The sequence below is a fragment of the Syngnathus leptorhynchus genome, chromosome 14 (assembly GCF_054491065.1).
Source record: "Syngnathus leptorhynchus isolate UIUO chromosome 14, UIUO_Slep, whole genome shotgun sequence".
NCBI lineage: Eukaryota > Metazoa > Chordata > Actinopteri > Syngnathiformes > Syngnathidae > Syngnathus > Syngnathus leptorhynchus.
The window spans coordinates 10084374-10098827 of NC_141208.1; the positions used below are offsets into that span (position 1 = coordinate 10084374).

The following is a 14454-nucleotide window of genomic DNA, read 5'->3' on the forward strand; positions in this document are numbered from 1 at the left end:
AGACCTTTGCAAGTAGATTACTTTATTTCTCGGGGTGTCGTTAAACAACAAAGAAGTCTAACATGCAAAAAACAATGTTGCTCAATCTCTTCTGTTGAGAAATTTAGAGGGCACATTGAGACGCCCAAACATCTCACACTTATTTTCTATTAGTAAAGGGTGATTCCCTTATATTCCATGTTGGACAAATACATTCATGCATGTCCTCGAAAGATATTATTTTACAGATTCCCACGTTACATAGTCTGCTGTTGTTTCGGCTTTATTGCCATCAGCGGCGACACAACAGCCTTAAATTGAATTATTCCCCCCCCCCCTGAGCACTAATATGCAATAAATGGAAGCAGTGTGTCTTCAAATGGTCACAAGTGGGCAGTTGACCTTTGCCCTGCAGGAATAATGACTCGACACTTAATTACATCCATAAATGGAGCTTCATTGGGTGAGTGTCTCCATCCATTGATTTTAGTGCGCTCAGCCTCTTCAAGCCCTTTTGACCTTTCATTTCTACAAGGTTGAAAAGGTGGACTGTTCACACTTTGAAAACATTCTTTGACATTATATTGAGTAAAAAACTAAAAGCAAATAATTAAAGATGTCATTATATTGAGTATAAAAAGTAAAAAAAGTAAGTAAGTAAATAAATAAATAAATAAATAAATAACGTAATTTTTGGACTATAAATCGCGTTTTTTTCCATAGTTTGGGTGGCGGGGCGACTTATACTCAGGAGCGACTTATATGTGATTTTTTTCACTAATTTTCAAAATTCAAAAATCCGCGATTGAGTGAAACCGCGATAAACGAACCGCGATGTAGCAAGGGATTACTGTCATTTGAACTGCAACTGACGTCACCCATGCCGCGCGGCGGTTGTTTACATAAAGGGCAAAGGATTCGATCACGGGATGACGAAGATGACGAAGGGCGCCACGTACTACCGGCATCATTAGCGGCTTTGTTTGTAAGTGACACAGAGGACAAAGAGTTTGAAGGATTTAATGATTTGGAGTGACACAGAAGGTTTGAAAAACTATTATGGCTTTTACGCACGCCCAGTCCTTCTCGACGGGAGCTATCTTTCACCTCCGTGGATGGAAGTCGGGGGCCGGCGCTCGGCCGGGTGGCTGTCCGGGGACGGTGGATGGGGCTCGGACATGGCTTTTACGCACGCCCGGTCATACTCTACGGAGCTTTCTTTCACCTCCGTGGATGGAAATCGTGGGCCGGCGCTCGGCCGGGTGGCTGTCCGGGGACGGTGGATGGGGCTCGGACATGGGTTTTACGCACGCCCGGTCCTATTTATGGAGCTCTCTTCCACCTCCATGGCTGGAGGTTCAGTAGTTGTTGGCTCGTTTTGTTAAATAAAGAGCCGCTTACCAAACCCACGTCTTTCCTGGTACTTTAACGCTACAATATAGTTATATACTAGATCTCTGCAGCGCACGCGTGGCGTTGTTGACATAAAGAACGAGGAATTTGATCGATGGATTTAATGATTTGGGGTGACACAGATGGTTTGATAATATTGTTTTAATGATAGTTATTTGAAATATACTTTATATATCGTTATATGGGTCTGTGGAATAGGCGGCTCGATGGTGCACTGGGTAGCACATCCGCCTCACAGTTAGGAGGGTGCGGGTTCGATTCCACCTCCGGCCCTCCCTGTGTGGCGTTTTTATGTTCTCCCCGAGCCCGCGTGGGTTTTCTCCGGGCACTCCGGTTTCCTCCCACATCCCAAAAACATGCTTGGTAGGCCGATTGAGCACTCCAAATTGCCCCTAGGTGTGAGTGCGAGTGCAGATGGTTGTTCGTCTCTGTGTGCCCTGCGATGGACTGGCAACCAGTTCAGGGTGTCCCCCGCCTGCTGCCCGATGACGGCTGGGATAGGCTTCAGCACGCCCGCGACCTCCTTGGGGACAAAATGAACGAAAATGGATGGATGGATGGATGGATGGATGGATGGATGGATGGATGGATGGATGGATGGATGGATGGATGGATGGATGGATGGAGGGTCTGTGGAATAATTAGAGATGCAAATTACAACGGGTCCGACGTGAGCATATGCATTGTTTACATAAAGCAAGATCGATGGATTTAATGAATTGGAGTGACACAGATGGTTTGATAAACATGTTATTTATGTAATACTTACTTGAATAACTCTGAATGTTACGTCAGGCCCGTTCTCAGCTCCTCGTTTGTGTATATGTCACGTTAGCATACCGTATCGTTTAGCCTGTTGTTGTTGGTTCATGTCTGTTTTTGGTGTTTGATTTTGACAAATAGATTTGCCCCAAAAGTTCAACTTATACTCCGGTGCGACTTGGATATGTTATTTTTTACTTTATTGTGCATTTTATGGCTGGTGCGACTTATACTCCGAAGCGACTTATAGTCCGAAAATTACGGTACATCTGTTGGCCTCAGTCTTATATCATGTATTTTTCTTTGAGTGCATGAATTCCTTATACGTTTGCATTGAGAATGTTTTTGATAAAACACAAATGGAAGATTTTAAAGCAGTTATCTATAAACATACCCTTTTAATGATTCATATGGACTGAGATTATTTTGTCACTTGTTAAAAATTCAGCATTCCACCTATGGAATGGTTTTATTTGGTTATTTCACAGCATAATCAGCCAGGTTGAGCATGTTGAGTTGCTTTAAAACGCTTTTCACATCACTGCATTCTGCTTCCATTTAGACATTCCACATCATCAGAACCTTTTCACAATCAGGGTATGCGTGTGACGCATATGTTCTCCAATTCTGTCTGGCCCTTATTATATCTCTTCCGTCCCTTAACCATCTCCATGTTTCTTTTTTTTCTCATTTTCTGAGACAATAAGGACACCATTTGCCCCTACAGACTGCAGACTAGAGACTAAATGCGCTTGTAGTGTAAGTGATACAAGTTGCTGCCTTTCATGCATTTCCCAGCCACAGCTGGTCCCAAGTCATGATACAAATCGGGTGAGGTGCATCACGAAGGACATCTGGCGTCAAAACATTGGCAAACAAATCATGCAAGTGAGGGTGAGGATGAAAAACATGAACAATTAGATATGGATATTAGCTATTTAGTAAACAAAAATGAACAGGAGAATGGAAAACTACAAACTCCGTCTATCTCATAAGTAGCCATGCATCACTAGATAACATAATAATTGGTACAGAAAAAAATTCACAACAGTATTAGGTTCTACACGAACGTAATCATGTGCTTGTGTTTGATTCATTAAATAGAGAGTGATTCAAGACCCTGTGACGGGACCACGAAAAAAGACTTGGACACAACACAAAGACGATTATGGCTGCCAAATTTGAATGAATGAAAAAATAAATCACCAAGCAGATCAAGTAAATATTGAAAACTAGAGCCTGCCTTCCAGCTGAAGGCATGAAAACACACCCTGCTCCATCTGTTCTATCTACACCTGCTTCCAAATTACCGTAATTTTTGGACTACAAGTCACGTTTTTTTTCATAGTTTGGGTGGGGGGGGGGGCGACTTATACTCAGGAGCGACTTATATGTGATTTTTTTTCACCAATTTTCAAAATTCAATAATCCGCGATGTAGTGAAACCGTGATAAACGAACCGCGATGTAGCAAGGGATTACTGTCATTTGAACTGCAAAAGACGTCACCGGTGCCACGCAGCAGTTGTTTACATAAAAGACAAAGGATTCGATCACTGGATGACGAAGGGCCCCACGTTTGAAGGATTTAATGATTTGGAATGACACAAGGTTTGAAAAACTTATTTAAGTTATAGTTGATATATTTTATTGCGTGTCGCAACTTGTATATGTTTTTATTGTTACAGTTCAGTAGTTGTTGGCTCGTTGAACTCTTGTTTTGTTAAATAAAGAGCCGTTTACCAAACCCACATCTTTCCTGGTACTTTGTTAACGCTACAATATAGTTATATATTAGATCTGTGCGGCGCGCGCGGCGTTGTTGACATAGAGGATGAGGAATTTGATTGATCGATTTAATGATTAGGAGTGACACAGATGGTTTGATAATATTGTTGTTATATGATAGTTCTTTGAAATATACTTTATATATCGTTATATGGGTCTGTGGAATAATTAGAAATGCAACTTACGAGTCCGATGTCAGCGGCACGGCACATATGTGGCGCATACGCGGCATTGTTTACATAAAGGACGATCGATGGATTTAATGAATTGGAGTGACACAGATGGTTTGATGAACGTGCTATTTGCGTGGGGCGGCAAGATATTTTCGACTCTTGCTTATGGACAAAATCCCACACCAAATCAGTCACTGTTGTATCCAGTCAACTGGACCGTTTGTCTACCGTCACTCATTGGACACGTAAGTATGGCTACGGATCAAGAGGTTTGTACGGCTTCGTGCACCAACTGCACCCTTCTGTTAGAGAGGTTGTCCCTGCTAGAGGGACGTGTTCGCCAGTTAGAGCAGAATAGTGCGATAACAGTAGATGTGGCGACACTGTTGCGGACTGTAGTCAGCCCGCTAGCCCCGTTAGCATTAGCCCCACGCGACTTGCTAATCGCGATGAGCCCGGTAAGACGCATAGCCGTCCAAAGTCATCTCGGTCTTCTGGCCCTCGCACCTTGGTCATAGGTGACTCCATCACCCGAAATATCACGCTTAAAAATCCAACCACGGTAATGTGTATTCCTGGGGGCAGAGCACCCGACATAGAAGCTAATCTTAGGGAGCTGACTTGCAATTGGACTAGTCAACAGCGTAGTTCCAACAACACTAGCTACTCGGACATAGTGATACACGTCGGCGCCAATGATGTTAGGATGAGGCAATCTGAGATCACAAAGATAAACACAGCGAGGACGTATCTCGCCAGAAAGATGAGTCGGCATCGAGTATTTGTCTCTGGCCCCCTGCCTGGGAGAGGCTCTGATGAGAGGTTTAGTAGAACCATCCCTTAATCGATGGATGGCTGGGTTCTGTAAAAAGCAGGGATTGTATTTTATAGATAACTGGTCCTCCTTCTGGGGCCGCCCCGACCTGCTGAGGAAGGACGGCCTTCATCCTAACCGTGAAGGCGCCTTCACTCTTTCTAGGAATATAGATTACTGTTTGAGCCACTCATGACAGGTCACTTTAGAGCAGGCCGGGCACAGGTTGATTAGACCACCTGTCAAGATGGGTTTGGAGTCAGTTAAGTTAAAGTTAACTAGCGCTAGGCTAGAGTTCCAGCAAGCACATAGCTCCTTGTGTAGACTAGAGCGTCACAGTTTGAATAGTGCTACAGTACATGTGAACACATTTTCTACTGAGGTAGTAGACAAATCCAATCGCTCCACACTGACCGGTATAGCAAACAATTGAGAGGTGATGTCAGGCCTAGCGAACACAATCTTACTTTCATTTCGTTTAAAAATCCTTTGAGAGATACAAATTATGATCGACCGATTACACTTAAACTCGGTTTTATGATTATTAGATCGCTTCATACGAAAGCAGTTCTCGTTAATGACCTCATCACGGATCTGTGCGAGACCTGGTTAAAACCTAATGAACTGCTACCGCTTAATGAGCTCTCGCCTCCAAATTTTGTGAGCTCACATGTGACGCGTCCTCGAAAAAAGGGCGGGGGTGTTGCCCTCATCTCAGATTCCAATCTTAGATTTACGCCTCGTTCGATTAACGTATTTCAAACATTTGAAGTTCTCACTTTACCGTCATTTTATCTTGCTGTTATTTACCGTCCACTCGGGGCTTACTCTGGCTTCCTGGATGAATTTTCTGAATTCATGGCTGATCTAGTGACAAATGCAGATAATATAATAATCATGGGTGATTTTAATATCCACATGAATTTACCGTCAGAGCCACTTACTTTGGCATTTCAGACTCTAACTGATACGTTTGGTTTTACGCAAGCCGTACAGGCAGAAACGCATAAGAATGGAAATACCTTAGATCTGGTATTATCCCGAGGACTGGCAACCTCAAATATCACAGTACTGCCATACACTACTGTTTTGTCTGATCATTACTCAATAAAATTTGAAATTTTAGTTCGTAGTCAAAGACAAGAGAGCAATCAGAATTATAGCAGTCGTAATATTAACTCCATGACTGCAACTGCGCTATCTGAGCGACTGCCACCAGCAACTGCCGTATTCCCCCCATATACCGGCTCTATTGATAATCTTACAAATGAATTCAATGCTGCATTGTTAAATGCCATCGACTCTGTGGCGCCGCTACGTCTGAAAACTCGCCATAGATTGCCTACTCCGTGGTTCACGGATGAAACACGTACGCTTAAGCAATTATGTAGAAAGCATGAACGCAAATGGCGTTTAACCAAACTTGAGGTTTTCCATCAGGCATGGCGCGACAGCCTGCTGAAATATAAAGACGCGCTTATCTTAGCAAAAACTCGTTATTTTTCGCAAGTCATTAATCTCAATAAAAACAATCCTAAATCCCTATTTGATACAGTGGCAAAGCTAACACTACGCCAGCCGATCCCCGATAGCTCCTTTCACTCAGCTGACGAGTTCATGAAATTCTTCGCTCGAAAGATTGAATCCATTAGGGATGAGATCAAGATGACCATTCCGATCGCTCAGTTGACACCGCCGATTACCGGCGCTGACAATCATGCAATAACCCTTTCAAATTTTAAAAGCGTGTCCCTCGAAAGGCTTACACAATTAGTTAGCGCGGCTAAACAAACAACATGTTTACTCGACCCGCTTCCAGCCAAACTATTTCAAGAATTATTTCAAATCTTAGGACCGTCCGTCTTAAATGTATTTAATCTGTCTGTCTCCTCTGGGATAGTGCCAACAGCCTTTAAAACTGCTATCATTAAACCGCGACTTAAGCGACCAAATCTTGACCCGGACTGTCTCAGTTTCAAATCTCCCATTCATAGCAAAACTTCTTGAAAAAGTAGTAGCGCAGCAGCTTGATTACATGGTCGCTAATAATCGATTTGAATCTTTTCAGTCTGGTTTTAGAGCTCATCATTCCACTGAGACGGCACTTGCTAAAGTGACTAATCATCTCCTCATAGCTATGGATTCAAACACTTCATCGGTATTGTTACTACTCGATCTTAGTGCTGCCTTCGACACTGTAGACCAGGGATGTCCAAACTTTTTGCAAGGAGGGCCAGATTTGATAAAGTGAAGGGGCCCGGGGGCCAGTAGTTTTTTCGGACATTTTTTTAACTACAATTTCATCCAAATAAACACTGTTATAAAACAATTTTCATTCTCCCAATTGTCTTTATTTTTCAAATGACAAAATAACCAAATATAAGCCACTCAGGCAGATGTGAACAACTCTAAAAACACAAATTCTGCCTTTCATTCATATCTGAAGAGTCCGATAACATTGAACAAACTGTATGAAATACCTTAAATTTACATGTTTAAAATTATTTTCGCCTCATGAACATTTTAAACAGGAGTTATAAGTAATACATAAAATACGATAACATTGAACAAACTGTATGAAATACCTTAAATTTACATGAGTTTAAAATTATTTTCGCCTCATGAACATTTCACACAGGGTTCACGCAGCCTGTTCGCGCGTACCCTTTTTACAACGGGTTTATTTCCGCATTTGACTTGCGCATGCTCCGCATAGCAGGACAGCTGGAGTCATGTTCTTGCTGTGAAATCACGCCGGGTCGCGCGAGATTACATTTCTGCGGCATAAATATAAAATAGCTTTGGTACGTATGTATTAAAGTGCTGGTCAACAATGGCGGCGGGCCACATACTAAAGATTTCATCACAGAGGCTGCGGGCCTGATGAAATTTGACCACGGGCCGCAATTGGCCCGCGGGCCGGACTTTGGACATGGCTGCCGTAGACTTTGATATTTTATTAGAGCGTCTACAGGTTGTGTTGGTATTTCAGGGTCAGCACTATGCTGGTTTCACTCATATCTATCAGACAGGACACACCGAGTGGTCCATGGCAATACGTCCTCTGAGCTCTATAAGGTTATGTGTGGTGTCCCACAGGGATCGGTACTAGGACCAATTCTATTTAATATTGATATGATTCCGCTTGGGGACATAATACGTAAATATAATATTAGTTTTCAATGTTACGCGGATGACACCCAATTATATATGCAGTTATCAATGACAGATTTGCGGGACTGTTGTAATCTTGAGGCGTGCCTCGCGGAGATCAAGCAATGGATGTCTCTCAACTTCCTTCGTCTTAACCCAGATAAAACTGAGATGTCCAGCTCGTTATCAACATTTATTTAAGGAAACCACTATAACTATAGATAACCGTACTATCACTCAGAGTGATACTGTAACTAATCCTGGGGTAATATTTGACCAAACGCTCTCCTTTCAAAAGCACATTAAAAATATAACCAGAATTGTGTTTTTTCACCTTCGTAATATTGCTAAGATTCGCCCAATCCTCTCGAACGGTGATGCGGAAATTATTATACATGCGTTTATCACGTCGTGCCTGGACTACTGTAATGCATTATTTTCTGGTCTTCCCAAGTCCAGCATTGAAAGTCTACAGTTAGTACAAAATGCTGCAGCAAGGCTGCTCTCTCGGACAAGAAAGTTTGATTACATTACCCCAATATTAGCCAACTTACACTGGCTCCCGGTCCATTTAAGATGTGACTTCAAGGTTCTTCTATTAACCTATAAATCATTGCATGGGTTAGCGGCTTCCTATCTTGTCGACCTAGTTGTTCCTTATGTTCCGTCTCGTCACCTTCGTTCGCAAAACGCTAGTCTTTTAGAGACACCGAGGGCCAAGAAAATGTCTGCAGGGTCTAGAGCATTTTCTCTTTGCATCCATTGCAGCCTGGTGATCCTGAAAAGGGATCCTTCCATCTGTGGTCCCTTCTCAAGGTTTCTCATTTTTCCCCTGGTAGGTTTTTTTTGAGTTTTTCCTTGCCCTTTTGGGAGCTCGAGATCAGGGGATGCTTTGAAAATAATTCTCAATTGTTTGTCTATGTGAAGCCCTTTGAGACTGCTTGTGATTTAGGGCTATACAAATAAACTTGACTTGACTTGATTTATGTAATACTTATTTGAATAACTCTGAATGTTACATCAGGCCCGTTCTCAGCTCCTCATTTGTGTATATGTCACGTTAGCATACCGTATCGTTTAGCCTGATGTTGCTGGTTCATGTCTGTTCTACTCCGGTGCGACTTATATATGTTTTTTTTCACTTTATTGTGCATTTTATGGCTGGTGCGACTTATACTCCGGAGCGACTCATAGTCCGAAAATTACGGTAGTTCATTTGGACACTATGTGCAAAACTTTCTGTAATCAGTTGCAGCCTGAAAAACATGCACGTCTATTTAACAAACTTTAACGTTCCCCTTAGTGTCTGTTATGTGGGGACCTGCACAAAACACTAAGCTAGGTGCTGACGTATTGGACAACCCTGTTGCAGTTGCGGTGAGCTTGCGGCCAAGCCCATGGTGCTGACCTTTTTTACACACACACAGAAACAAACACACGGATGCAAGCTTGCTATTAAAAAAAAAATGCTGTAATGCCATTTTACATCTATCTATCGTCAATGTTACCTCAACAGATCCTGTCTGCATTCTTTTTTTTATAAATCTTTTCCATCCATTGTCTAAATTGGTTACTTATATAATACATCTTTTCTCACAACCAAACTTCTTTCTCTCCTTAGTATGGATTTCTGCCCGTCTTCTTCTCCCACCTCCAAAGTCACACACCAGGACAACCACATTGAAACTGCAGCGCATTTTAATGAGAAAATGACCTAATCAAAATTTTTCCCTCATTTAAAACTTGACTTGCATTCAAATTCAATTATCATGCTTCCTCCTTCTCTCGTGTGTATTAACCTGCCATATACACTAGCAGCCAATGGCTTAACCTTTGGTAATAGATTTCCTTGTTGTTCATTATAGCGCATTTAGTAGGTGACTGAAATGTTGTTTGACTCCAAAACAGCATGTTTGAATGTCATTTTTTGAATGACTTTGAATGCAGCAGATCCCTTACTTAATTTTGCATTTCCCACATGATCGTCTTTCAAAACCTTTTCAAGTTAAGAAAGCTATGAATTGCTTCCAACATGCAGTTGCTGCTGAAATGTACCACAGATGACAAGCGATTTTTATCACCTGTCATGTGAGCAGCCAAAGTACAAGTGAAGATACTGCCAAGAGAGCGTGTGTTTGTCTGCAACGAGCCCTGGGGCTGTTTGTTCCACTTAAAAAGATTCGATTTTTGTCACGGCTGGGCAGGAAACCTGATAAAGCATAAACTATATGCATCCACATTTTAAATGTGCAATTGCAGCTGCACATCATTTCTGGCTATGGTAAATATACGCTTTGGCCAGAAGGTGAACCTTTGCCCAAGTAATAGCTTTGAGGTCCAGAGCACTATGGATGATTTGTCTATGTTTATTTTTTTAAACATTAAAGATCTATCTACTACATTTGCAGCTTTTAAATTGTGGCTAGTCTTCTTGTTATTGTTGATGAAAAACATCCCGTGACGCTGTGGCTACCGTGCCACTTTTTCCCTTCATACTGTGGGATCTGTGTGTCCTTTGCCAAATCACATGTCAATGTGTGGAAATATTGAGAGGGGAAATTTTAGCTTCAATGCTCATAATGTATTTGATTTAATTAATCATAATATTACAATAAATAATCATTATGTAATGAAACAATATATAATTATTATTGAATAATTTCATGAAGTTATTTTAGCGATATTTCTACTGTGTGTCTTTGATGTTTTTGAGGGATGAAACGGCAGTATTAAATGCAAACCAAATGTGGATTAATCTTTTCCTGTTTCAAATACTAAATTCCTGGAGCAGCGCAGCAACTCCGTCCAACAATTTCCTTAGGGCAAAACATGTCAGTTCTTTTAAAAAGGAGTCGTTGTCTTTGGAAGCTGTCTGGTTTTCAACACAGGAATTTCAAAAGATCTTTGCTATTTCTTTTATGTTGGTATAATCAAGTTTGTGTGTATGGCCCAGAAAATATTTTGTAAAGCAGAAAAATAAGATGCATACAACATTGTGGAGCTAAATGCATCTTGTACAAAGTATAGTTTAGACTGGACTTGTTTTTAGCACCTGTCACTAAGAAATGAAGCTGTATTGAATATATGAACGTGTTGATGACATGGAGGCAGATAGGAGGGGATGGAAAAATAACACTGAAAGAAGAATAGTAAGAACTGGAATTGGGCCATGGAACTTCTATTGGCAATGCATGCTTCTCATTACAAATCGTCTCCTTAAGGACAAAACTCCTCGAATGCCAGTCTATATGTGGGTGAGTGTCTAACAAAATGTAAATCAAAAGCAGCTCAGGCTAAAGACGTATTTGCGGCACATCACTTTATTTGAAGCGCCTTTGACAGAAGACAAATAATTGAAATATTACGACCTTGTGACCAGCTGCTGGTGCATGTGTTTCAACATAGGCATCAAACAGCTTGGCTCATTGTCAAATTGTGTGATATGTTTGGAAAAAGTAAACAAGTCCATCACTCTCAAGAGTTTGCATGGGAATAAGCGGATTTTACGAGGAAGACAGAGAGGGGGCTCTGTCATTTGTATCCTTGTAGTACACTTTTTGAAGGTGCCCCCCTCCAACTTTTGTAAGATGACACATGTAGGAATACAATATAGTTATTATTTCAAATAAAAACAGCAGCCTCTCACCTCTGCTGCTACAAGGCAAGAATTGTTCCCTCAGCAGTTTACTGTGACATTTGGAAGCCATGCTTCCAGAAGACATGTGACTCTTATTTGGCTGAGGAAGAAGAGTTATATTGTGTGTTTTACCACTTGTTGTTTATACATACATGGACAAACATGGTGGCTCTCTGTTTGTGAAAGGAAAACCCACAGAGGTCATAGAAATACTGTATTTTTCGGACTAAAGGTCGCTCCGGAATATCGGTCGCATTAGCAATAAAATGCACAATAACGTGAAAAAAAACATATATACGTCGCTCCGGATAATAAGTCGCATTTTGGAGGAAATTTATTCAACAAAATCCAACACCAAGAACAGACATGAACTAGCCACAACAGGCTAAACGATAGGTATGCTAACGTGACATAAACAGAAACGAAGAGCTGAGAACAGGCCTGACGTAACATTCAGAGTTATTCAAATGACTATTACATAAATAACACGTTTATAAAACCATCTGTGTCACTCCAAATCATTAAATCCATCGATCGTCCTTTATGTCAACAATGCTGGCCGAGTGTGCGCAGCTGACGGCGCTTGCACTTCAAAATATTCCACAGGCCCATATAACAATATATAAATTCAAAGTCAAAGTCCGCTTTATTGTCAATTCCTTCACATGCCAGGCACACAAAGAGATCGAAATTACGTTTCCCACCGTCCCACGGTGACTAGACAGTACACAACACTCACATCAAATAGCACAAAGAGTAAAAACGAACAGACAAGAGCAACGAATAAGTAATAAGCAAATAACCCAAATAATAAACAATAAATAAATAAATAGACAAATAAGAGCAGCAAAATGGAGCAAGCGCGCTAATAGCAGACAGCCAGATAATAGCGCAAAAGAACAGGACGTCATGTAGCAGAGGGTGGTGGGGGGAGGGAATTCAGGATCCGGACAGCTTGGAGCACGAAGCTGTCCCTGAGTCTGGTGGTGCGGGAGCGCAGGCATCTGTATCTCTTCCTAGAGGGCAGAAGTACAAACAAAGAGTGAGCGGGGTGACTCTCATTACACGCAATCGCAGCCGCTTTGCGGGTGAGACGGGAGGCGTAAACTTCCTTCAGGGAGGGGAGTGGAGCCCCGATGATTTTACTCGCAGTGGTCACTATGCGCTGCAGGGCCTTCATGTTGTACTCAGAGCAGCCACCACCCCACACAGCGATGCAGCTGGAGAGGACGCTCTCAATGGTGACTTTGACTTTGACTTTGAACTATATTGTAGTGTTAACAAAGTACAAGGAAAGACGTGGGTTTGGTTAATGGCTCTTTATTTAACAAAACAAGAGTTCAACGAGCCAACAATTACTGAACTGTAACGATAAAAACATATACAAGTTGCTACACAAAATAAAATATATCAAATAACTATAACATAAATAATTCACCGCCACACTGCCCCAAGCACCGGCGTCGACTTCCAGGTGTGTGGCGGAGTGGACCTCCATCCCCGGAGGTGGCACTTCCAGCCACGGAGGTGGAAGAGAGCTCCATAGAATAGGACCGGGCGTGCGTAAAAGCCATAAAAGTTTGTCAAACCTTCTGTGTCTCTCCAAATCATTTAATCCTTCAAATTCTTTGTCCTTCGTTTCACTTACAAACAAAGCCGCTAATGATGCCGGTAGTACACTGCTCAAAAAAATTACAGTTTTTTATCAGGGTAATTCAATTACACTTTTCTGATAAGGTTTTGGTCAGGCACGTGGCAGAGGGGGTTGTTAATCACTTTCAGCTGCATTGGTGTTGATAGAATTAACAACAGGTACACTAGAGGGGCAACTACGACATGGTCCCCAAAACAGGACTGGTTTTGAAGGTGGAGGCCATTTCAAGCTCCTCCCTCTTGATCTTTTTTAACTGTTTTTCCACAAGTGTTGGCTTTAGCAAGAGTCATTATCACGACTAGAAGGATGAGGCGATTTCTTAACCCTCCTGAAGTTGCGCAGATTGTCTAACTCCTCCAGGATGACACATCCATACGTGCTGTTGCAAGAAAATTTTATGTCTCTCCCAGTACAATCTCCAGAGCATGGAGGAGATTCCAGGAGACAGGCAGTTACTCTAGGAGAGCTGCCCAGGGCCGTAGGCGGTCCTCATCCCATCAGCAGGACCGATATCCGCTGCTTTGTGCAAGGAGGAACAGGTTGAGCACTGCCCGAGCCCTACGGAATGACCTTATGCAGGCTACTGGTGTGAATGTTTTTGCCCAAACAGTCAGAAATAGACTTCACAAGGGTGGCCTCAGGGCACGACGTCCTGTAGTGTGCCCTATGCTTACTACTCAACACCGTGGAGCTCGATTGGCATTTGCCATAGAACACCAGAATTGGCAAGTCCGCCACTGGCGCCCTGTGCTTTTCACAGATGAGAGCAGGTTTACCCTGAGCACCTATGATAGATGTGAAAGGATCTGGAGAAACCAAGGAGAGCGCTGTGCTGCCTGCAACATCATTCAGCATGACCGGTTTGGTGGTGGGTCAGTGATGGTCTGGGGAGGAATTTCCATGGAGGGACGAACAGACCTCTACAGGCTAGAGAACGGCGGTCTGACTGCCATTTGGTATCGGGGTGAAATCCTTGCACCCATGGTCAGACCCTACGCTGGTGCAGTAGGTCCTGGGTTCCTCCTGATGTGGCAAGAGTATGCAGACAGTATCTGGAGGATGAAGGAATTGACACAATTGAA

The 14454-nt window shown here is 42.3% G+C and overlaps 1 protein-coding gene across 1 annotated transcript in view; it reads left to right on the forward strand.

Annotated features, from left to right (window-relative positions):
* The window catches only part of LOC147046597 (glutamate decarboxylase 1-like), an 82814-nt gene that overhangs the window by 16563 nt on the left and 51797 nt on the right, over positions 1-14454 (forward strand). The window lies entirely within an intron of this gene.